The 26,667-nt window shown below is 38.4% G+C and overlaps 1 long non-coding RNA gene across 1 annotated transcript; it reads right to left on the bottom strand.

Moving 5' to 3' along the window:
• Positions 1–1,854: 1,854 nt before the first annotated feature.
• Positions 1,855–24,300, bottom strand: LOC134155178 (uncharacterized). Its single transcript, XR_009961459.1, has 4 exons — positions 23,981–24,300; positions 23,202–23,286; positions 4,792–4,882; positions 1,855–2,001 (listed from the first exon to the last, which is right to left on the bottom strand). It is a non-coding gene; the product is annotated as an uncharacterized LOC134155178 (long non-coding RNA).
• Positions 24,301–26,667: the final 2,367 nt, after the last annotated feature.

Genomic DNA, 26,667 nt, shown 5'->3' with positions numbered 1-26,667 from the left:
CCTTCCTGCTCTTCACATGGAGCTCTATGGCAGGGGTCACTAGAGCGTGCACGCAGCTTGCAGCATGGCCATACACCGGGAAACTCTTCCTTTTGCACTGGGAGTTTGCCGACCCCTGGCTGTTTTCAGTGTCAACAGCCAAGGTCTTTTCCTAACCCAGGCTATCTGAAGGGCACCCTCTTCTGTCCGGCACCCGAATCGCACCACCACGTCGATTTTGCCAGAGATGTCTTGATTCTGCAAATTAAAACTGCAGTGCTGGTGGTTTTCCAGCAGACCAGTAATGCCATGGTCCGTCCCGTTCCATGACAGGGGAGAAGAAGACTGTTCTACATGTGTTGATGAAGACAACAGGTGTAAAGGAAAAATTATCACATGGAAAAGCAGGATAATTTACAACGGATAGAATTGATGGAAAGAACTATTTTTTCCAGTGGAAAGGCAGCCGACAGTTATGAGGACTATGATCTATGTTATTCACTGCATAAATCCCTGAAGAGCTGTCCTTCCTGAAGTAAATAAAGAAGTGTACTGTTTTTCCTGTGTGGATTGTCTCAAACTCCAAGCTTCCATTAGAGCAGTCCAGGACCAGGAATTACTGCCATGTCTGCTCCAGAAAGAGGTTGTTTTGCTTGTCAATGTTTTAAGGAGCCAGTGTCTGTCCCAGCTCACATCCATCCCCACAGGTACCTATTTATTTAACCAAAACAAACAAACCCTTTAATTACATTTCAGGTGATTTTAAAGTGGCCATCCTAAGGAAGCAAGGCTTCTGCAGCTACTTTGTCTCTCCACTGACTCCTGATAATGATGGAAACAACTGGCCCACGTCAGACAGATCTGACAGATGGACAGAGATCTCCAAACACAGTAAGCTCCTACCATTTTCTTCTATAATTGGCAGCTGGACAGAAGAATTTAATAGAAAGAGCACCCTAATTAGCGCCCCCACTCACCATGAGTCCACAGTCTGTTCAGATCATGCCTAGCCATGCCACGTCCACGAGCCATCCCATGTCCTTGGTGGCTGCAAGGAAGAGGAGACGGAATGGTGGGGAGGTCAGGGGAGGTACAGATGAGGAAGAAGGTGGACAACCACACAGATATGGAATACAAATCACCAGGGAAGTAGATTTCATTAGGCCAACTAACAGATCAACTTAGTTTCTCTCTCCCTTGTGGCTCACAGTGTTTCAGAGCCATGTTATTTGGATTGACTTTGGCAGCAGGTAACTAGAAGATCAAAATGCTGTCTATCCATCTGTCGTGTTGATTACTATAATTTCTTCCCCTATATATTCTTTGTATCATTATTAGATGTTATTTTCAGTTGTTTTTTTTATCGACATGGTAATAACTACCAGGGCATACAGATCTTTACCACTGTAAAAGGGGAAAATAAAACTAAAATGACGTGTTTGGTAATGTTTAGTGAATTAAGAGATGACTCTTTTAAACTTAGGGGTTTTATTAATTGCTTGAGTGCTGTATAACAACTGCTTGGAGAAAAAATATCTGGTCCATGGTTTATCAACTTTTGGTATTGTTCAGCTTTTAGGACAGAATAAACCCAGAGAACATTAGTTAAATATGTTCCATCGATCAGGTCATGTCAGGTTCCCATTTCTTCCATGGAAAACGAGAGCTGACCTTCACCTTCATGTCACATATAATGCTCCAAGGCAGCCGTGAATTTTACTTAAACTTACCAATTTAAGATCTCACAACCTATCTGTAGGTAGTGAGAGATACACTGCCTGTTTCAGTAAGAGATGCACTGACATAAAAATGAGTGAGTAGCCCAAGCACTGACAGAATTTCTACCACACTTCATCACTACACCCTGCATAATTTTAGGCCAGAAGAATATTTACTTGGATGAGGTATAAGGCCAGGTTTATCTCTTTTGATCCTTCAATTTTTCATTTTATCACAGTAATCACGCAGTTAAGAGCCAGATGTCTCAGGAGGATAAAGAAAAGATCCCTATGTTTTCCACAACTGTAGGAATGAAAAAAAATAAAATCCATTAATCTACTTTCTTTTGTATAATTTGTCTTTAGAGGAGAAACCAAAAAAAAAAATACTTTAAAATAAAATCAGAATTTTAACTTTGCCCTTATAAAGAAAATTTCTAAAAAGTGGGAACTTTTTTTAAATACTGAAGACAGGAATTGTTACCAGTGTGTACTGCAGCTACAGAACTCAAAGGTAAGTCTCCTTGCTGTCAGAGCTTAGGCACATCAGCCTCCCCCCACAACCCTCATAAATACAGTTGAGGAGCTACAATAAACTTACAAGGCTGCACTAAACTGAGCAACACCTGCGAGATGCTGGAGGAGGAGAAGATGGATGTTCCTCCCTTATGAATTTGCTCCTGCATGCATGGGGTGCTGAACCCAGGATAGACCAGGATATAGACTAGGAAAATCTGGATGCCCTTAAATAACAGAATAATAAAATGGAATGAAATGTAGTGTAAATGCTCTGTCAGGAGCAACAAGAATCTGAACTGAAAGCTGGAAGTAGCCAAAGAAAAGAAACAGCACAGTCACAGAAAACTGTCAGAAAACTATCAGCCACTCAAACTATAAGGCAAAACATGCATAGATGTGAAAAAGGCAAGTATCATTAAGAATGTATAAGGGAGGTGTTTCCAACAAAGATACCTGAACTCTGCTGGGTTTTGAAATGCTGAATTCCCATCTCAAATGCTGCGTACCCTTTGTGTATGCTTCAGGAGAGATTTCACATTGGACCACAGCTACTCAGATGATAAGGAGAGCACAGAGCCCCTCTCTGACGTCCAACTGAAAGAGTGCAGTGTACTTAAGTCTGCAAAACTAAGGGTTGCCAAGGAAAATGACCACACAGAAATCAGATGGTAAATGACATTCTGAAGAAAGAGCTACAACCTAAAGGATGTGGGATTTTGTTAGAAATGTGAAATGGTATAAATGGATCGTAAGTACATTTAACCTAGGAACTAGAAAAATATTTTGAATACTCAGAGAGTTTTGAGGCTCTGGAACAGATTTTCAATGGCAGTAACAGTAACAAAACTCCCTAAATATATAAAGATGAAGATTCATAAATTTGTAAATGAAAGGATTATATGTGGTGTGACCTGCATTAGGGAGAGAGTAGCAAAATTGTCCCAGAAGTCCTTGCCATGCCTATGTTCATATCAACAGCCTCAGAGAAACAGGAGCTCTGACTGGTACAAGGATATTGTAAAAAGTTCTGAAACATAACTCTGGAAATCCAGATACCACCATTATTAATTATTATACTGTTGCTAATTCTACTGGAAATCGCTGGGTAAGTCAGGCTTTTGTTATACTGATGCATTTCCTTCCAAACTGGAAGACTAAGCTGTCTCTGAGCTCTCAACATTCCTATTTTCTTAACACTCATCTTGCATTGTTTAAATTTTAATTTACCCAGTTTCTGGACATGCCACTTTCAGTTTTCTTGCTGAAAGGCAGGGATTTGCTGAGATCTGATTTTGTCTCTTTAGAATTCTTCTGACTTCAGAAATTTTCAGATAAATTCTCTGTATCTTTTCATATTTACCACTGTCTGCATGGCTTAGTGGAGCCATAAATTCTCTTCCATGTAAAATTACAGACTGTATTCATGCAGAATTTCACAGCAGAGTTCCAAAGGCATTGTCTTTGCTGCCACTGTTCTAATTGCTCCAAAGATAACTTTATAATATCTGCAATCCCAGTAGACAACAGTACAGAAAGACACAGCAGCTTTGTTTTTCAAAACCTGTCATGTACTGTAAGCAGTGATGAATCCAGATCCAGAATATCAAAAGACACAGTTTTCCCTTTCATTTAACAAGCATTTGATTTTAAAACATGTATTGACTGCCAACTACAAATACAATGTTTTCCAGATCAAAGGGTCTCTGTGAGGTACAAAATCACTGACAGTGGTTGTCATCACAGCACTGGATATGTGCATTCTTTCAGAATACTTTAAACAGGTGCAGCCAAGTCTATAACCAGGCAGCAGCACCAGACCAGCTTGTAAAAGGGAAGTTCATGGTAAGGAAAAGCTCGATGCTGCTGGCACTGGGATACTTGCAGTACCTGTGCATATATACACGTGTAAGTAGGTGATTTATGCATCCACTGCATTGCAGTGTGCAGCATATCTGCAGATCTGGAAGAAGCAAAGGGAGTAGATGGTGATGCTGAAAATGACACACCGCATTTCAGGCAAGCAGCTGGGATGCTGAGCATGCACAACAGTTGAAGGACAGAGTAGAGATTATCTACCCTGCACCCTCCCTGCAGGAGGACAGGCAGTGAGGATTGGGGCTGAGAAAGGCAACCTCAGTAGGAAAATGAGGTTTTTTTTAAGGTGAGGGAAAACTGCTGAGGTCTCACTGCTGATAATCAACTGTCTTTGAAAGAAGGCTAGAAATGGCCCATGTAAAGGATGACAACCACTCTGCTGATAGAAGCTGGCTTGTCAGCTTGAGTTGGCAGGAGTTTCTACAGTTAACATAGCAGTTACCGCTTTCCTGATGACCTCTGTAGATGTCATCAATGACATTTCTTTTTATTCAACATGCATTGATAAAACCATGGGCAATGGCACATTGACAGAAAAGAAAAAGGTATATGTCTTTAATAAAAAAAAAAAAAGAGGCATTTTACAATTTTTTAAATGCCAGGATTAGGATTACCTGTGATGCCATAATTTCCACTTGTGCATATTTATACTAATACATTCTCTAATTAAATGATCATATAATCCCCTCCCAATGCTTACTGCAGAAGGTGTTGCAATTGAGCCTTTTTTCTGTAGTAGCAACCTTCCTCACTTGCGGCAGAGATGGAAAACTGCATGGTTAGTCTGAAGACTACAAGAGAGTCCCATGATGTAAAATCACATACTGCTGTCCTGATGTAAAGCTGTTTTGCAAGTGGTTCTCGATTGCATTTTCACTCTTAACCCATGCATCGGTGAGCATCATGCCAACCATACTGCATATGACTGGGGCCCTAGCTCATTTAGGAATACTGGCTGTTCTTTGACGCTTGGTACCTGGAAGGTTTCAAGCTGCAAACAAGGTTGACATAGCTTAGGCTTCTGAAAGGTGAATGATGTGTTCATAGTTAACAAAAAGATACCCAAAAGCATGCTGACTGACAGACTGAAGTACACTCAGCAAAAGCAACTTAGAGCTCACGCCCTTAGGAGGAAATGCAGTATCAAATGCTTCCTCACAAATAAGCACCAACTATTTTTCTCCTGACTGCAGCACGGCCCTTGTGAAGAAACAGTGTGACTGTGAAATTAGAAATTATATCACACACACATAAAATGGCTAAAGGCAATTGCTCTATTACAACAACAGCAATGCTCTGTGTAATTTTTTTTTTTCTTAACTCTGCAATATTAGTAGCATTCTGTCAACAATATTTGCCAGTAAGTTTTATAAGATAAGATGAAAGGTACTAAGGAATTACAAAATAATGTTATAACATTAGGCTGAAGTACGACAACACAATTCAATTCATTTCAGGACATACCCATTAGGATCAGAAACTGATGACAGTGTTTAAGGTTATCTAGTTATGCCAAGAATTACAGTTCCACAAATCACATTTCCTTGAACAAAACAGAGATCAGACTTTGCTTGCTGAAGCAGAAGAGAACAACTTAGTTGGGATATAGTGAAGGATTGTCTTTGGTATGATTAACGTTAGAAATTTCCAGGATTATGGGAGGACTAGTAACAATTATTTACATTTCCCCATGTGCTGCAGTTTGGCTGTACTGCCTGATATTACTGTATAGGTTAAACCAGCCACCTACAGATTTATTTTCATTCTGTATTTCACAATTGTTATATTCTGCCAGTCACAGCTGGAACTCTGAACCAATTCTGAGATTCTGATCCCTTTTTTTAAAGGACAATACTTTTACTGTGTATCTGTACTATAAAACACTGGTGCTTTCCTGACACTGCAACAATATCAATAAACTAATATGTATCACCAAAAAAAAAAGAGAAACACAGTCACTTTTACTCACTTACTAAAGCTTAATTAACAAGTTATCAGTGGGATTTTCTAAGGATTACAGAAATCGGTTTTTTTTCAAAGAAAGTAAGGAAAATTAGCAAATATTTGGACTATTAATTATCAGTGGAATTATACTGAAATAAATGAGCTGGTAATGAGGCCAATGGATAATAATTTATCCTTGGTTTACTAACATTAATTCTTATATTATTACAAATAGAAATTATATCCACATTTTACAAGTGAAAAGAGAAAGAGCAAGCAATTTGCCTGGTGATCAAACAAATACTACAATCAGAAGTACAGAAGCTCAGCTGCTGCATGTAACATGCAAAATGTAAACATGAATATATACATATGAACGTCCTGCTCTATTTAGGCATATATTATCTACATTCATTCAGGACATCAGAAGCATTTTTAATCTCATCTTGAATCTTTGCAGTAAATTATTTCTGTCATAAAAATTAAATTTCCATTTTAATTTACATCAAACAAATTGCTTGAGAGAGGCCTGGCCCCTATGCATAGAAAAACACTGTATTAATAATCGTTCAGATGGCACTTACACATACACTATGCTGAAAACTTTGTTTTGCGCAGCTGGTTTTTTTTGCTTTGAAACCAATTTTTAAGTAAACCACGTGTGAGTTGGTGCCAACAGTGAACAGAAGCAGTTTGGTTTGGAATACATGAGCCAAGGAAGAAATGTGCATTATTCTTCCAAATCAAGTGAATTATTAACATGCACAGACTTAAGCAAGTAAAAACATGAGTGATAATGTGAATAGGCAGAAAAGGCATTGAAAGTGGTGAAAGAACCAAGGAGTGAGAGAAAATTAGCACAGATGTAGAAAGCTAGGAGGAGTTGGTAGACTAAAGAAATAAAACTGGGAATCAAGTGATCCTTCAATAAGCCATTTAGGAAAGTGAGTTAGAATCACAGAGAGAATGATCATAGGAGTATTAAAAAGAAAACAATAAAAATTGACAAAATTAAAACCTGTGTCTTCTTATATACTGTCCCCAAGAGGCCAAATGTAATCTCATGTTAAAATACAATACATTAGATTTAGCTTACTATCAACATGATTTATGAGACAAAGACCAGATACTAAGAGTGAATAAATAGTAAAGCAAGAAGGCAGAAAGGGGAGAGCTGCACAAGATAACATCACAGTGAGGGATGAATGCAGATATGTTCTGTTTTGTTTTAGTATGCATTCAGTTCTATGATAAATATGTGTTTCAAAATGCAGTAAATTGCATACATAAAGGATAAGAAAAGAAACGTCACTGTAAGATTCTACACTTATCTGAAGAAGTGAACTGCAAATTCAAGATTAAAATTCTGTATATTTCACTAATATATCTCCATCAACTATGAAAAAAGAAACATTTATCATGCTGGGTATTAAAATGCATGATTTTATGTTCTTATATCACACATGAACTAGCTTCACTGTTGCTTCCTCACTTTATGTCAGCTCAATGAACAGACAAATCCTTCAAATCGTGGACATGCCTAGTTGTGGACAGTTATTTAGTAAATGGCAAACTAATGAACAGCCACATACCCCCAAATTTTAAACCACTCCTTGTTTCTAGATGCTGAGATTTAATTTATAGAGTGGTTAACTACATATGCACAAAAGACAAGTCTGCAGCCAAGGAATATGATTGCCATGCTTACTAGGGTTTGAATACCCACAGCAGTGAAACTGCAGCAGCACAGATTTCTCCCTCATGGAGCAGAAGACATCTGTCCAGGCCACTTGTCATACTGCTCACATGCATTGAAATAGGCAACTAATCTGGGCTAGGACTGCTGACATCTGCCGCACTCACGTGTTTCTGTGATCTCTAGATAGAACTTCAAAAAAACTGGAAGGGTCTCTAAGGGAGAGACCCTTGGTCTGAGAAGACCAAGAAGGACTTGTTAGTGGCACGAGAGAGAATGATAAAAGGCTGATTTGTAGTTTATGTTCTAAACGTTCCACTTATTCTAGCTTCTTAAGTTACTCAGCAGACCTAACAGAACTTTTACATTTGCAGTTTGTTTTTCAGGTGTGTGAATTTTGCTTGGAAAAAAGTTTGTAATGTTAAAGCTTTACTAAGTAATCCCTTAAGAGCAACTTTGAGAAGCGTCTGTAAGGGAACAGAATGAAGACATTTACTCTGAGCTAAAAATACATACTCATTGGGTAGCCTGGTGCACAATGTTAACTTCAGGTGGTGTAAGGGAAAATAAAATCTCAAGAACAACTGTATTTATGGACTGGGACTTCCATTCGGAAAAACACATCATAAAACCATTCTAAGCCTCAGAGAACTGTCTACCTGTGAATTTCTAAGTATAAGGATATAGGAAGGCATGCAATAGTAGGACAATGAAGTAGGTAAGACACATCCCTAACAAAACCTGACATTAGTTAAATTGTTCAGTAATTTTTTTTTTTTAAATCACTGAGAATCCTATGGTACATGTTAAGTGATCCAAGACAGGACACCAGGTAGTTTAATGGTATGAATAGTCTATCTTATAGTCAACACTATACATGACAGAGACATCTGTAACCAACCTTATTTCATGCTACACAAGCTACAAAGGTGGACATATACTCTTAGTTATAGGAAACATAATATCGAAGTAAATAAAAACCTTATGTAAAGGGGTTTGGCAAAGGAAACAGAGAGAAATAACCAGGTATTAATATTTGCAAATATAGTGCGGGATGAGGATTTATTGTGGAAAATTAGTTTTCTCATTTAGTTAGTTTTTTAATTTAAAATTAAATATGATACAAAGGTGCTATATTTGGGAAGGGCCAGTATAAATTTCAGAGTAAAACTAAGAAGAAAAAGACAAGTGATTAAATTGGAAGTTAGATGTAAAAAAAGCAAGGACAGTAAATGGCCATCTAGGAGATTAATACATTCTCAGACATCTCTCAAAAAATTTACCGATGGGATGAATATTCTCTACAAGGTAATAATTGCATGCAGGGTTCTTTGTTCACAGAAATACAAAAACTCACTTGTTTTTCTTTCAACCACATGCTTTTGCTAATATTTTAGATTGTTTTGCTCTCTTGTGTCCTATTCTTTCAACCAGTATTTAGATGAAGGTTACTGCTTCCGAAGTATTCACAGAATCACAGAATGGTTGAGGTTGGAAGGAACTTAGAACGTCATCTGGCCCATCCCCTCAGCTCAAGCAGGACCATGAAGAGCCAGCTGCCTAGGACCATATCCAGACAGCCTTTGAGTATCCATCTCCAAGGATGGAGACTCCACAACCTCCCAAAGCAACCTCCATCAGTGCTCAGTCACCCTCAAAAAAATGTTTCCTGATGTTCAGAGCCTCCTGTGTACCAGCTTTGCGCCCACTGCCTCTAGTCCTGTCACTGGGCACCACTGAAAAGAGCCTGGCTCTGTCCTCTTTGCACCTTCCCTTCAGGTATTAATATACACACATGGTGTGACCTTACCAGGGCTGAGTAGAGAGCAAGAATTTCCTCCCTTGACCTCTTGGCAACATTCCTCCTTAATGCAGCCCAGGATACTGTTGGCTGTCTTTGCTACAAGGACACACTGCTGGCACATGTTCAACCTGGTGTCCACCAGGACTCTCAAGTCTTTTTCTGGCAAGCTGCTTTCCAGCCAGGCAGCCCAATCATATACTAAGCGTAGCTAAGGTTGTTCCTCCCCAGGTGCAGGACATTGCAATTGCCCTTGTTGAACTTCATGAGGCTCTGTCAGCCCATTTCTCCAGCCATATAAATCTCCAAATTAGAATTCCTGTAATTGTGACAGTTGTAATCTACCAAATGCTGTTGAACAGCTGAGTGCATGCCTAATCTTAATTATGAGTTTACTTCATCTTCTAACAGATTTGAAAGAACAAAGAATGGTTATACAAAATGTAACAAATGACATCACCATAGAAAAATGTTTGGCACAATTCAAATCCATGCAAACAAGAATTAATCCTCAAAAAAGTAGCTATGAATAATCATTTAACAGCAGATGAAATTCAGGACATAGAAAACATGGCCAGGGTGAAAAGGCCAAATCCTGGTCTTGGTGAAGTCAGTATTTAAACTCACAGAGATTTCAAATAAATCCAGATTTCGTGTTTCCCACAGTTGCAGTGGACAAAGGACTCTTACAATCATGAAATCTTGGTGAAATATGTGAAAGTAACAGAAGAACTATATGCAAAGTGCATTGGGCAAAGAGATGATGAAACTTTCAAAGATTATTTCACAGAAATGTAGGGCCAGATGAAGCCATAGGAAACCATTTACACTGAGCCTCTCATTTCTGTTGATTTTTTCTGCACCTCCTATAGTCTGCCTTCATCTTTTCAGAGTGTGGTGCAAAACCCAAACTCAGCATTCCAACTGAGGTCTCACCATTGCTGAGCATACCAGAATAATTTGTTCATGACCTAATTCATTACCTTCCTGCAAATATTTCCCAAAACTACATTATTTCAGTCCTGACACTACTGTATTATTTGCTTATATTTATCTTGCTAGTCAGAATAGGCTCTGTATTCCTTCTGCTGTGTAACTGACTGATGGTCCTTTCTTCTTTTGTTTGTACGTATCTGATTTCTGACTTCGTAAATCTTTATTTTCCAGATTTATTAAGTGAATTTATCCTGCTTATTGTGGACCACGATTCCAATTTCTTAAGATAGCTCTGCCCTTCACAGTACTTGCCCTTTCTTCCAGCTTGCACTTGCTCATAAATTTTGCAAGCGCATTCTTTCCACTACCCAAGTGCTTAATTATAATATTAAATGGAAATTACCTTAGGACAGACTCTGCTGGAACCTAACTTAAAATTCCCTCTTAGTTTGAAACAAAACACTGATAACTCATCTTTGAGAGTCATTTTTCACTCTGCTTCTAGACTCTAGTTTATTGTTTGCTTGCAATATGGAACAATGTCAAACCCATTTCTAACAGCAAAATGTATCGCCCACAACCCCTTTGGTCATAAAGCAAATTACTTCCTTACACTGTAGCTGTTGATGCCCCTTTTCTTCTCATCTCTTAATAAAAGAGCACCCTGTAGGTTCACAGGCTGAGAACAGAAAGGCAGGCCCGCATCCCTGATTCTTCTTCACCCCTCACTGAGGCCCTCAGCATTGCTCTTCTCTTCCAGACAGTAGGAAAGTGTGCCCAGAGAGCAAGCAAAAGAAATACCACTATATAATCCTAACACTTCTGCCTCCTTCTCATTCCCTGTTGCTCAGGTCTGCAGCACCTTGTGTCTAGAGAGGAGAGAAAGCATTACAGATGCAAAGGGTAGGATGAGGGAAGTTGCAAAAACTGCCTAAAATGGTTGTCAGCTGTTGGTCTAGAGTAATTTGGTTATATTCTCCAAGTCTGATCATCCCTCAGTCTAAATTTCTTTTGACTGTTCTGCCTCTCACCAGAATAGATTTTAAAAAGCAGGTGGTAAAGAAAGCAACTAGGTCAGTTTTCAAATTTTCCTTTTAAAATACAGATGTTCATACCAAAATGACATAGTTTAGTCCCTAAAATGCAATATAATTTGTTTAAATTATTAATATATTTTAATAATTTTATTATAAACAAAATTTACTGTAAATTTTGAATAAACTAAATACTATTGTAAATGAAAATATTTATATCACATAATAAAATTGTTACATTTATATGTAAACGTTAATTATACATAAATATGTATATGTGTATTATATGTAAATATTATTTACATAATAAAAATACTGTAAAGAAATTTATTGTAAATATTTACAAATAAATTAATAATGCAATGAAGGAAAATATTAATAGCTTAGTGCTCATGTCAGTAGCAAGAGAAATCATATAACTCAGTTATACCTATAACCCATCTTTCCCCATTTCAGAACACAAAGCAAGGAACAAGCAGCTGAGATGAGGAAAAGCAATCACCTACAACATCAAAGTTTGAACAATCACTTGTTTTTCAAGAGATTAAAAGTCCTGTTTTAATTCTCCTTCTCCTTTTCTTCCTTGCTTCCTTCCAATCATATGGCTGATTTTGAGCATACACAGAAGTTTGCTATTTAAAGGCATTCCAGAAAAAAATAAGCTTCCTTTTTTCAGGACTGGAGCAGGTAAGAAGCTGTGAGGTATGATAAAGTAGCAGAGCTAAATGGGGGAGATCTGCATAATAATTGCTTATATCTCTGCTAAAACCAGCTAGTGCTCTAAAAATAATTTGTACCCACTGATGTGAACAATAAATTTTAAACTAAGACTGCGATGTCTGAATCACTGTATTAAAGGTGACATGCAAGCAACACAATGGTAGAATTTCCTAAAAAATAACCAAAGCTCCACACTACACAACTAGAACACACATCTTCTAGGTGAATGGAATGCCTACTTTTAAAACCATCCTTACTCTCTTAAGCAAGTAATTTAAAAAGAATAGAGAGAAGTCTATAACGTTTTCCTTCAGGCACTCCTTAGACATTCTTTTACTCAGGGCCAGATGAAAAGTATTCTGCATACTCCTCCTTTCTATGAAAAAAAAAGTATTTTGAGCAATTCCTAGACTCCAAAGGATTTCTCAGAGATACAAGGCAAAGAACATGTGTCTCACCCATATTTTCCTTCTGGTGTACAAAAGGAAATATTCAAACATTCAAAAACCTGAAATCCACTGATGCTATTCTGTTTGTTGGTATAAGCATGTTACATGAGTTAAAATCTCTTGTGAATTCTCTTCAGTGAAATGAGTTGAAGTTTATGCTAACATTTATGCATGTATATGGTATGAGCTTGTGTGAAATTTTCTTTCTTTGAAGCAAATGTTTAAATATAACAGATGTTCACTTTGTTTGCCTTTATAGTGCTGGGTAAAAACACTTAAGTTGCTCCAATGTATGGCCATAATATTTTCTCTTTTTTTTGGCAGCCATCAGATTGCTTTATCTTCATTCAAACTCAAATGAGTAGTGCTATAGTAGCAGTGAAGGTTGGATCTCATATTGTATGTGATGTGGTGTAAATGTAGGTTTCCACGACAGAAGTTCTCCTGTTTGTGTTACTATTCTCTTCCCCTACCCTTGCTCTTAGCCTCAGGAAAGGATCTCCCACCGCTCTAGATTTAGTAATTAGGAGCACAAGAAAAGCCCTTCTGGGTCCAGCCCAGCAGGCTGAACTGTCTCTGACAACTGCAGTAGCAGATGCTACAGAGTAAGAATAATCTCTGGTCAGGATAAATTTTGACATAAATTTTAACAAGGGAGTACAGGATCCAGGACAATGGCAGACAGACACTGCTTTTGGAAATTATCAATTTTATGATACTTCTAAGAGAAGAAAACAGAATATTCTCTTAACATGTTCTATCAACTCTTAATAGGAACAGGGAGAAGAAATTTCTCCTGCTTGCACCACTGCTTTACATTGACCTTTTTGCTTTTTTGTAATATGCCCCTGTTTCTGTGACCCTTTCTGTTGAAAATACTTGGACAAACTAACTATTTTAACTCCATTTAGCTTCTCTAATTTGAAAGATGCAGTTCCAGATATGGCCCAGTTTTCACAGTATGCTAGAGACTGGAAGGGACCTCAAAAGATCATCTAGTCCAATCCCCCTGCCGGAGCAGGAACACCTAGATAGCGTTACACAGGAATTGTCCAGGCGGGTTTTGAATGTCTCCAGGGAAGGAGACTCCACAACTTCCCTGGGCAGCCTGTTCCAGGGTTCCGTCACCCTCACTGAGAAGAAGTTTCTTCTCAAGTTTAAGTGGAACCTCTTGTGTTCCAGTTTGCACCCATTACCCCTTGTCCTGTCATTGTTTGCCACTGAGTAGAGCCTGGCTCCATCCTCATGACACTCCCCCTTTATATAGACACTTATAAGGTCACCCCTCAGTCTCCTCCAAACTATAGAGACCCAGCTCTCTCAGTCTTTCCTCATAAGGGAGATGCTCCACTGCCTTAATCATCTTCGTTGCCCTGCGCTGGACTCTCCCCAGCAGCTCCCTGTCCTTCTTGAACTGAGGGGCCCAGAACTGGACACAATATTCCAGATGGGGTCTCACCAGGGCAGAGTAGAGGGGAAGGACCTCTCTCGACCTACTAACCACCCCCCTTCTAATACACCCCAGGATGCCATTGGCCTTCTTAGCCACAAGGGCACAGTGTTGGCTCATGGTCATCTTGTCGTTCACCAGGACCCCCAGGTCCCTCTCCCCTACACTGCTCTCTAACAGGTCATTCCCCAACCTATACTGGAACCTGGGGTTGTTCCTGCCCAGATGCAGGACTCTACACTTTCCCTTGTTATATTTCATCAAGTTATTCCCTGCCCAACTCTCCAGCCTGTCCAGGTCTCGCTGGATGGCAGCACAGCCTTCTGGTGTGTCAGCCACTCCTCCCAGCTTAGCGTCATCAGCAAACTTGCTGATAGTACACTCAATTCCCTCATCTAAATCGTTGGTGAATATATTAAATAATACCGGTCCCAGTACTGACCCTTGAGGCACTCCACTAGTTACAGGCCTCCAACTAGACTCCGCCCCATAGACTACAACTCTCTGGCTTCTCTCCTTCAGCCAGTTCACAGTCCACCTCACTACCTGATCATCCAGACCACACTTCCTCAATTTAGCTGTGAGGATGCTGTGGGAGACTGTGTCAAATGCTTTGCTGAAGTCAAGGTAGACCACATCCACTGCTCTGCCATCATCCATCCACCGTGTTATTTCCTCATAAAAGGCTAAGAGATTGGTCAAACATGATTTCCCCCTGGTGAAGCCATGTTGACTGCCCCTCATAACCCTCTTATCCTTGATATGCCTTAAGATGGCACCAAGGATAAGGCGTTCCATCACTTTCCCAGGGATGGAGGTGAGGCTGACCGGTCTATAGTTACCCGGGTCCTCCTTCTTGCCCTTTTTGAAGACCGGAGTGACATTTGCTTTCCTCCAGTCCTCAGGCACCTCTCCCGTTTCCCAAGACTTGGTAAAGATGATGGAGAGTGGTCTAGCAATGACTTCCGCCAGTTCCCTCAGCATCCGCGGGTGCATCCCATCTGGACCCATGGATTTATGGATGTCCAGATTGCTCAACTGATCTCTAACCCATTCCTCATCGACTAAGGCAAACCGCTCCGTCGACCTGACTTCATCTAAGGTCTCAGGGGTACAGGGCTCTTCAGGACTGCCTGCAGCAGAGTAGACAAAGAAGGCATTCAGTAACTCTGCCATCTCTGTATCTTCTGTCACCAGGGCACCCATCCCGTTCATCAGTGGGCCTACATTGCCTCTGGTGTTAGTTTTATCTGCCATGTATTTGAAAAAGCTCTTTTTGCTGTCCTTGACCCTTCTCACCAGGTTTAATTCTAAGGATGCCTTAGTCCTCCTAGCTGTCTTCCTACATCCTCTAGCAGCAGCCTTATATTCCTCCCAAGTGGCCAGCCCCTCCTTCCATGACCTGTAAACTCTCCTCTTCCACTGGAGCATACCCAGCAATTCCCTATTTAGCCACACAGGTCTCCTGGCCCTCTTCCTTGACTTCCTACGTGTCGGGATGCTCCGATCTTGAGCGCGGAAAAAGCAGTCCTTGAATGTCAACCAACTATCTTGGGCCCCTTTACCTTCAAGCAGCCTTGCCCATGGGATTTCCCCTAGCAATTGCTTGAAAAGGCCAAAGTTTGCCCTGCTAAAGTCCAGGGTTGCAATTCTACTTGCTATTCTACTGGTCCTACCACACAAGATCCTGAACTTCACCATCTCGTGGTCGCTGCAACCAAGGCAGCCCTCAACCCTTACTGCTTCAACCAGATCCTCCTTGTTAGTGAGGATGAGATCCAGCAGCGCTCCTCTCCTGGTCGGCTCATCCACCATTTGCAGGAGGAAGTTATCATCCATACACTGGAGGAACCTCCTGGACTGCGGCTGGGTTGCCGAGTGGTCCTTCCAGCAAACATCAGGGAAGTTAAAATCCCCCACAACGACCACGGCCTGTGACTGTGAGGCCGCTCTCAGCTGCCTGTAGAAGGCCTCGTTAACTTCCTCACCCTGATTTACCTCCTGAGCAGTTTCTTGGTTTCCAGCAGACATCCTGTTCATTTCCATAGCTTGATCTCTTTTATTGATTACACTCACCAACGCACTGCTCTCTTTCCTTCACTCAGTAGCATGAATATAGCACATATGTGTGGATTTAACACTAATGAACTTACCTGGCTGTTAAGGCCTAGAAACTGAGACATGTAGCCACTTCCAGGAAATGCTGTATAGCATAAGAATTATTTTGCAGAGATGGTATTTCCAGGCTATTGTCTTTCTTTAAAATTGATATATTCAAATGTCTCCTATAATAACTGAAAAAAACCCAAACAAACAAAACAAAACAAGAAATAGAAGTAAGGATTACAGCATTCCACTGCCATGGCAAATATCACATTTACTCCTCCACTCTTCCTCTAAATACTTTTCTCTCTTATGTCATTTTTGCTTTATATGCTGCTACCTAAGATTGCATGTATCTCATTCTTAAGCAAAATAGATAATTTCAAGAATGATTACAGTTTATGATAACATTATGAAACCACAAAGCACTATTCATGTTTTTATTACTATTTTTACTTTCCTTGTATTTTTGACAGCCATACAATTGTATTCCCTACCTCAGTGAAAACCTCTCTCCCAGCCTCACCACAAAACTGAATCACACAGTACCCCTTGGAAGAACTTTGGTACTTTTTTTCATCCCCTGTCATAACCTCATCAAAGATTATTTGCTACTTCAGGCATAGTCATCCACAAAGACTGCCAGTTTTCATTCATGTGACTCCAGATTTGTTACAGAGTGTGGGTCGTAGAGCATTTGCTGCCAGCACTTAAATCATAGGGCTGTTCAGAAGCATTCTGTATCAGTGGAGTTCGAGAGGGTGGACTGCCTTCAAGTACTTTGTTATGGGCAAACAACACTAAACTTTGGCATTACAGTCATGACATCATTGGCACAGTCACAGAGATAAACTAATTGTTCAGTTCCTGCAAGATCTTTCAGCACTCAAAAGAGACAGATGGTTTACTGCATTTAGTTCTATACCTATTGCTTTTTCCATATCTTAGATACTTCTCTAACTCCGGAAGCCCGCATGTTCAGCTCAGCCATTATATTTTGTCAGCTATTATGCATCACGGTAGTAAATCCTTTGTCAAAGCTTTCACAAATATAGGGGACAACTGCAATTGTTTCTTTTTCAAGCAGTCTTGCAGAAGGATGATTACTGGTAAGTCATGAAGTCATTAAGCCATTGTCATTAATTTTGCAGATAATAGTAGCATTTGCAAGTATACATATACTTTTACACACTAGAAAATGTGATGATGATCTCATTGACTGAGGGTTGAGAAGGTTCTTCTCAAGAAGGCTGAGAGAAGTCCAGGATATACGCTTTCATGTTGCCCAACTTACACTGTGAATGACTGAAATGTCATAGCTATTTCTTCTGAAAATAAATGATAAGGCATCTCTAACATGGACTACTGGAACAGTCTGAGAGCCATTTCAGAATTTGTGCACATAATATTACATTACAATCTCTTGAGGAGCTGAGGGGAAGTGAAATATAGTAAAAGTAAATGAAGTCTTGCAATGACTTCTCAGTATGCTCAGGATGACAAATTTGTGTCTGCTCTTACATTTTCACATGCCTCAGGTTTGCAAATATATCATCTTAAATATTGTAGCATTGAAAATATGCTACTTCATAGTTGGAAGATCTCTAGAACTACTTCATATGATTAATGTTTTAATATTTCCTATGATAACACTTTGACATTTACTTCATGTACTGGTTGGCTCTTGATTTGCAAGGCACTTTGTAAATATTTTTCTATGATAACTTTTAAAAATCAGGTATGTCAAATGTTACAGTGAGGTAGCAGGAAGAGGAGCCAAACTAAATATTATAAGGATAGGAGTTAATGAGGTAAACTATTAAATTCTTACTATTATGATAAGTTCTTAACCCTGCCCCTAAGAGTCCCCATTTTTAGCATTCAGGAATCATATTTGGAAAGGTTATTGACTCACATCCACTTAACATAATCATGACAAGTTGTACCTGACAAAAGCAACCCAACTGTAGGTGTAAGCATACAAAAGTGATTATTTGCAATTAAGACAAATGCAATTAAAAAATATTTACCAATTGTAGTGTTTTCTGCAAGGTTAATAGATTGAGTATCCCAGTACTAGGAAGACAACTGAAGACAAGATTGTAAGGCTGAGTGCGTATTTCAAGTCCATGATTTATTAATCCTTGGAAATTCAGTTAGCCTTTTCCCCTGAGAAAAGCTCTTGGCTTTTAACAAGTTCTTTTATCAAAAGCCTTACTGGTTTCCAAGTCACCAGCTAGCAGAAGTGATGGCTTATCACAGTGATGTGGGCAGCTACCCAATAAGGAAGGAATCACGATTAGTTGGTTCTTTTTCTTTTAAAAGCATTTCCTTGCCTTTACTATTGACCTGTCAAGAGGTCCTGGCTGAGATCACAGCATAGCGTCTCGGTTTGGAACTCCCTTGATCTCTAGCAAAAGCCTGAAAATACTGTAATTGAAATATTTCATCACCAGAACTTTTTGAATCTTTTCATAATTCCTGAGTGGATAAGGTCATTACAATGTAAAGCAACTGACATGTGAATACAACTCTCCTGTGTACGCGAAGTCCCACATAAAACCATCCAGTGACTTCTAGTCACTTGAATTTTATGAGACAGAATAAGGAAGATAAGATAGCTAAAGCGTAGTGATTTCACATGAAAATACAACTTAGTACTGTAACACCTGAGAGAACATAAAAATTAAGTGGACAACAGCTTGAAAGTCTCCATCTCTCCCACGAGAGCTCGTACATATGAGCTAGAAAAAAATATAAAAGCTTCAGTAATTATATTGCATCCGACTGCTCTCTCCACCCCTTCAAGTAATATATTAAAAACTGAAGGAACACAAAAAGGTGGACCTTCTGTTCAGTTTTCTTTTTTTGTTTTGATTCCCACAATAACACATGGTAGAAAACTTGCAGACACCAATCCTTCCTCAGCTACACTATTACTGGCCAACATTATGTACTTTCACTGAAGTCAGTGAAATTGTAATGGTTTAGGTCTTGAATTACTGACAAGAAGGAGTAATTCCAGTATCCAGCTGTGTAACTTCTAACTCAGCTAAATTTAGTGAAAAAATAACCTAGCTAAAATGTAGAAAATCAGGCCCATAATCATGACGCCGGAAAAAAGGTGAAAGTTCAGATTTTGTGCTATCATGCGCACAAAATGAAGGATAAAGGCTTTAATACCTCTATCAGAGGTGGCTTTGAACAGCACAGGGCTCTTCTGCGGCTGCTGCAACAGTACTGCAATTTTTCCCTCCCTGATGATGTTAAAGAAATGAAGGGCAAAATGAGACTACCCTGATCTGTCCATTCCTTGTCATAGTTAAGAATGGGCACCAAGGCTGATTTTGTTCTCCTTCCTGACGTCTGCTCTATCACAGAAATAGAACAGTAAAAATCTTCACTGGAAGACTATAAAACATAGCTCTTGTGTAGTTTTTCTGTATTTTTTTCAGCAGTCTACTATGCAAGTTAATTTAGCTGTGTACAAAGTCGCTTATACTTTCACTCATACACACTTCACTCCTGTGTTCTTAGCAGACGCTGCATCACAAGTAAACAAAAACACCTTACACTTCATATGGAAAATGGAGCTACCTTGAAATTATACCTTGACCATTAAGTTTCTACTTCTTGAATAGTTTCGGGAAATAGGATTCTTCTGCTTCTGATTTGAGCAGCATTCACCTGTCACAGAAGTGTTTATTTCACATAGTTATGAAAGTAGTTTGTATGCAGGGTTACATCAGTGAATGGATTTAAGTCAGCTGGAAATGTGTGGAAAGGCAGCTTCAATACATTTGGAAAAGCTAACAAAAACTACAGTTAAACTAATAAATCATGTCTGAAAACACCAAGATAAAACTACTGTCATTTGATTGTTTTTTTTTTCCTCAACTATGGATACTAAAAAGCAATCATGGCATCTGTGCAACGGAGGATTGTCATAGTCCAACTCAGATTCTATATATAATATTCAAGTTTTAAAGAACCCACCAGGGAAACTACACAGCAAAGCTGAATATACAATTGAGTCAAAAATCAATTTCCTCTTATTTGAGTAAGGCTGTGACTATTCAGTAACCATAATATCAGTATCAGAACTATTAGGATTACATATATTTTAACAAGTCTGACTTTAGAGTAAAAACCACAAATGCTGGTTAAAGTCAATATTAAATTGGTTGTAATTGGCACTGTTTTTCTGACATTTCAATAGGTGTTGATTTAGATAAACCATTTATGTTGCTGATTTGAATATTTCAGTTTCAGATAAGCTGAATAGTATGGGTTTAGTTGCAACCAGAAGGTTTGTTCCAAACACAACATGGCATTTGTCTTTTCTTCACACGCTTACATTGATTTGGCTAAGAGCTATTCTGTAACAGAAGAATTGCCACCACTCCTTGTGACAATGCAGGACACGAGCACTTTTTTTCTGGACATCACCCACATAAACAACACTGACTAACTATCAAGAGTTATGTTGACACAACTATATTTAGGGTGAGTCAAAACGTACCAGTAAGCTTTAGTAGTATAGAACTGGCATGGTAATTAAGATGAGCTCAAGCTCTAATGAAGACACAATATTAATTTTTTTCATAAGAACCAGCAAAGCAGAAATTGGACTCCCTGGTGGTTTTCAACTTAGCCATGTAGAACGGAGTTCTGAAAAACAGGTCCTCCTCTGAGGTCATGCAGGTTAAAAATACACTTTTAATTTAATGAAGATGAAGGCTCCCCACAGAAGCTGTGGCTGCCCCATCCCTGGCAGTGTTCAAAGCCATGCTTTGTTGGAGATTTTTAGGCAAAAGTCTGTCAGTAATTGCCTGAGTAGCATCACTTCCACTGCAGTTATTTCAACATTATAGTCAAGGACCTCACCTCATTTTAATGCTGGACTGCAAGCACAGCAAGCTATCTAAGGTCAGTGTCTGATGAAATTATTATAGAAATGTTCACTTACTCAGTGAATAGCTCATGTAGACTTAGGACTGAAAACATGTGAGAACTGCTAGCTTTAAAATCCAAGACTTTTATTACACAATTCTGGATATACTTTATGCTTTTCTATTTCATTTTCCTAACTAGAAGCATCCTGACCTACTAAGTCTTTTCTGACTCTGTCTTACCTAATTAGTTGTTAAAGAGCTGCCTTTCCAGTGCTTTAGTGCAGACTACACAAGGTCAAACTAAAATGTCAGATGGGTCAACAATATTTAGTACTGACCATCTGCTAGCTATTCCTTTGTTTTCTGGACATGAACACTAAAGTCAAGTGTAACTGTTTTGTATCTTTATTTTAGGCACCTCTAGAACATTCATCATAGCAATAATAGTGAGTAGATCTTAATTTCTGCATCAGAAATAGTATTTTAACACATATAAAGGACATAATTCACTTTGCAAACCTTACTTTATTCTCTGAAACTGATTTTATCTCACTAAGGTTTCATATGGACATTTTCAGGTCCCCTTGCTCTACTGCAAAACTGATAAAGCCAGATATCAAGTAGATGCATCAAGATAATGCAGTACAGTAACAGGTGCAGTTTTTATCACAGGTGGTACATTTATTATTCTTTAAATTAACAGAACCATGTGAATGCCAAATTTCTTAATTACAAAAAAACCTACACAATTTTACAGTCTGATTATTAGCCATTTAGGCCCCTAAAAAATAAAGTACATGCACTGCAAAAGCTTGACACCCACACAGAAATTTATGACAAAGTATTTTTATAAAATGTTATACTTCTAAAACCAATTATTGTTGGAAGCCTAACTTCTGGTTGCTAAAAAAGCTTGAAAATGCAAATCCACTGGAAGTCATGAAAGCAGTCAAAAAGAACTAGAAATATGCGTCTTTCTCAAGCTTCTAATTTTTAGGCCACATAAAGGTCACTTGTTTCCTAAAATATGATTTTTTTGAATGCTTGAAATGTCAGTATTCTAAACACGTGAGACAGGATCACTAGTAAGGTATCAAGATTTGCTTCCGAGGCCCAGTCATATGTAAGGATTAGAGTGACAGAACTACCTAGGATGACAAGAACTCAGTACCCTGCACTAAATGCATGTGACACCTATCAGGATTCTTACTGCAGATCCTGAAGTATGAGAGAAGTGACCAAGCTAAGTGTAAGCAGCTTGGCTTGGAAGTAGAGAAAATTTGGCTTCAGCAACAGGTAACTATACGTGTGGAAACAATACGTACGCAGAAATGTTTACTGGGGCTGTCAAGAGCAATGGCTGCTGTGCAGGATGCATGGAATGTCAGTCCTCACTTCTACAGGCCCATGTACAGCCTCGGAAAGCAGTGGAAAAAACCTGGGGGCTGTCAGTACTGCCATATCACTAAACTTTATCCTTTTCTAAAAGAACTGAGTTCTATAGGGTTCAGCCTTCTTTGAACAGTCTTCCTTCACCAGCAAATCTGAGGCCTTATTCCACCATTTGTGCCTTCCAAGTACAGCAGTACTTACACAAAGCTCCGAATCAACTTGGTCAGATCATTTCTGCTCTTGTAAATAACAATTTGAACTAACTCACCTACCTCTACACAACAGTAAACTGTGACATGCAGTTATGCACAGTGAAATTAAGCTGGACCCAATATTCAAAGTGTTCAAAAGGGCCACATATTGCCTTTAGGACTGTTAAAAATTTCTATAGAAACAGTTTCTATAGAAGAGTAATTCAAAATTACAGAAAAGATTCCACTGTGACTAAGCAAATGAAAAGGGGGAATAAAAAGCAAAACTCCCAAAATCTTGCTTCCAAAATGAACTGTCAAATTCCTTTCCTATCTTCCTTTAACCAAGACTGAGAAACCACCTCATTAAGTAAGAAAGTTGAAGCATGTCAGAATCTGTTTTCAAAGAGATAATCAGAAGGTTTGGGAGGATGGACAACAGCATGCACAAAGAGACTAGGGAAGATTCCAGTAATGTTAATAACAACAAAATACATACTGTATTTTCTTTTGGAGTAGATTGTTTTCTCATTACTCTGTTCAAGTGTGAATCTGGAGTAATCTACATTAATAGCAGCAAATACCTGAAGCCAAGATTAAGATCCGTAAACAACATTTTTCATCAACTGCCACTGTAAGTCAATTCTGAGAAGCTACAATTCAGGTATGTAAACAACTAGAGTTTCCAAAGGTTGATGAAGCGATTATATTGCCAAATTCACATGCTTCTGCCTATCAGCCCTACAGCATACAATGGCAAGTTAAATGCCAGGTAAAATTTCATTGTTTTTCATTGTTTTCCTCCTTCCAAAGGTAAAGAAGAAATAGAGGTGACAATTCTACCTGTATTGAGTTCTTTAAATCCTTCCCCCCCTGCTTTTTTTTTTTAATTTTAGTTTCATAGTAAGTTTAACATGGAGCATTTTCTTGAACAAATAATCTAAAGGCTATGTGATCTTTTGTAGATAGTCCTAAGTAAAATTCTAACATTCTTACTTGATTTAATACCGAAACTCTTTGGGGTCAGAACAGGAGTTATTCTCACAGCCCTGGACAGAGTTTCAAGAATATGCTCTTTCAAAAGTATCTTCGTTTTATGTGCAGCCCTAATACTATTAAATATTAAAAAGAAAAAAGGTCTTGAACACATTGCATCTTGATTAATTATACTGAACGACTGTTATCAGGCCTGAACACTTGAGTTACATTAGCCTGATACTACCATCTCAGTATGCAAGTCTACCTAGTTATTTCTGAGCACAACTGCCATCCCCTTACTTTGCTCTGTATAATTCTTTTCCAGTCTGCTGTGGCAACTATGGGTTGGTATCCATGTTTTGAAAAACTGTAGGCACAACAAAGTTATGAACACTCACGATTCATACAGAAAGTTTCTAATTTCAAGCAGATACCCTCACATACTTCTGATGAACAAGTCAAAGAATGCCTGCGCAATGCATGATACAAAAGAAACAGTGTAAACTACAATTCAGACAATTCAGTTAAGCAACAGTTTTATAAGCAGGTAGTAACTGATGCTTATACTAAATAAGAAAACTAATGGTCCAGTTTGGAAATGAGATTGTGAGGGCTTTGCTTCTTTTCCCCCCCTAAAAATAAGCATTTCTTAACTCCAGCACGACACACACAGGGGACATCAGTCATGCAGTGCGATGTAAGTATCCTTGACATCAATTCCATTCAGGAAGGAAAGAAAATATTAAAAGCAGAGAATTAAAAGGAGACTTTTTTTCTTTAGAGAAGCATAATTAATGAAATTGTGGAAACATTTGATATACATAGGCACTCAGAAGTATTGGGAATCTGCTCTGTTCTCCACCACTGCATCCTCTCTTATTACATACAAGTCATTGTGATAAATCAGGGCTGACTAGTGGTTTTCTAGACACCACTAAAAATCCCATATTTTTAATACAAACATTATTTAGACATACAAAATGATAATTTTAACTGAATACAAAGAAATGTCTGTCAACACAAGACTAACACTGAAATCTAGCCAGACGGTCAAAAAACTTCAATATTCAAGAAAAAAAAGAAAGATCTAACTAAATTACTGCTAGCAAACACTCAAAAGAAACAATTACAAGAAAAATAATTTTTTTGTGTGTATGTGTCTTAAGATACCCTTCTGTATTCTGTAACTGGTATCAATTCACTGGTAGAAGTAACGTTCACAGATAAAACAATGAAATTTACTATTTGATTGTATCAAAATGTATGGACTGGACTGTATTTCAAACTGAAGAGACTTTAATTACCAGTATAAACCAAACCACTAGGCTATGATGTTCTTTTTGTCAAACAGATAAGATCTATAAACATAAATATATATTAACATACTAATCTATAAATTTACCTGAATGAAGAAATTTCCAATCATTCTGGCAAGCAAAGCTGACTGTGAAAATTTACTCCAGAACATTCAATATTACTTGGAGTATTTTATTAAAGCATGTAAGAAGTTTACGCTATTTATTATTTGAGCAAAATCAAGACTCTAAACTTAAAAAAGAAAGCCTAACATACTGACTAAAACCCTAAAGATTTGTGTTCTGATTTTTGAAAGGAAAAAAAACAAACCCAAATTCTGAAGACTTCTGGCAAAAACTTTAAAACAAAGATTTAGTGCTCTATTTGCAAGTATCCTAATATATATATATATATCCAAATATACATTCCAGCAAAGACACTGCAAATGAAACTCATTCAAAAGGTAATTAAGGCTTTCTACACATGGAACTGTTCCTGATTAATTCCATATGGGGCCATTCTTATTACAGAAGCACCTCATTCCATTTTACTTGAAACAAAGTAGTTTGTTCGGGAATCAGTGTTGCCCATAGATGGAATTAATCAGAATCATTGTAGACTATTTTAATTACTTGTGACTAAATAGGATTTAAGAAAAAATATAATCAAATCAGTAGGCTTTAATTCACAACAACCTTTGCTGGCCTAGAGGTCTATCTGCAGGGATCTTCCTGTGAGAGCATCTTAAATTAAGTATCAGATTAAAAAATATTGATTAGTAATGAGTAGTATTTTGGCCTTTTCCAATAGGTTTAGGAAAAAAAAGTAAATACACTGTAGTGAAAAGACACAAAAGTCTCAAGTTCCTGAATAAGGGCTTTTTGGTTTCAGGCTTTGCAGCTGTCTCCCTCCTCTCACTTCACAAATAACCTGGTCTTAGCTGAGGGTCAGGACTGTCTCATAGTCCACAGTAACTGCATGACAAAGATTACATCAGAAGATGGCACACAGGACTGAAACCTCTCTCTTTTTCTCTGTCTTATGCAAGGGAACTTGTATGCCACATCAACAGCCCCTCCTGATTGTGTCATACAAGAGTATCACCTTGGCTTTGTTCTGACACAAAGGATGGAATAAGGTGCCTCAGCATACTTGCACTGAAGTGAATGAAAACTAAGTTTTCCCGGAAGGGTTTCAGAGAGCTCAGGCCACAAGACTAGTACTGCAGACAACACAACAGCATCATCACCTAGTCTTTGGGGCATAACATAAGTCTAGACTAACAATACATTTGTAAGACTTTTACATAGCCCATTCTCATACTTGCCATTGTTTCCTTTGATTCAAACATTTCTGAATGCTTGAAAAGCGATGCTTTGGTTGCCTATTCAGATGACTGATCACCAAACGATAATGTGATCCTGTGGAGAAAAAAAGCTAAGAAAGAAAAAAAGTGAAGTGCACTTTGGTTTTTTTATAACCCTAAACACATCAGTTTTATGACAGATACACAACGATAACCCTTATGCAATCAATACCCTACATAGTTCATTAGTATATGATTCTCACCTGGTAGATTGTGAAGGATTAGGAAAATTCTCTCAAATCAGGTGTACTTCGCAGGGAGTGAATGACTTCTAACTTAGTGAGTACCAACACTGCAACAGACAAAACACGGCATAACACCAGAA

Source organism: Pezoporus occidentalis, unplaced genomic scaffold, assembly GCF_034315485.1.
Source record: "Pezoporus occidentalis ecotype Australia unplaced genomic scaffold, CSIRO_AGI_Poc_V1 ctg75, whole genome shotgun sequence".
Lineage (NCBI taxonomy): Eukaryota > Metazoa > Chordata > Aves > Psittaciformes > Psittacidae > Pezoporus > Pezoporus occidentalis.
The sequence above is the reverse complement of the archived record's forward strand: the minus strand, read 5'-3'. Positions and strand labels throughout refer to the sequence as shown.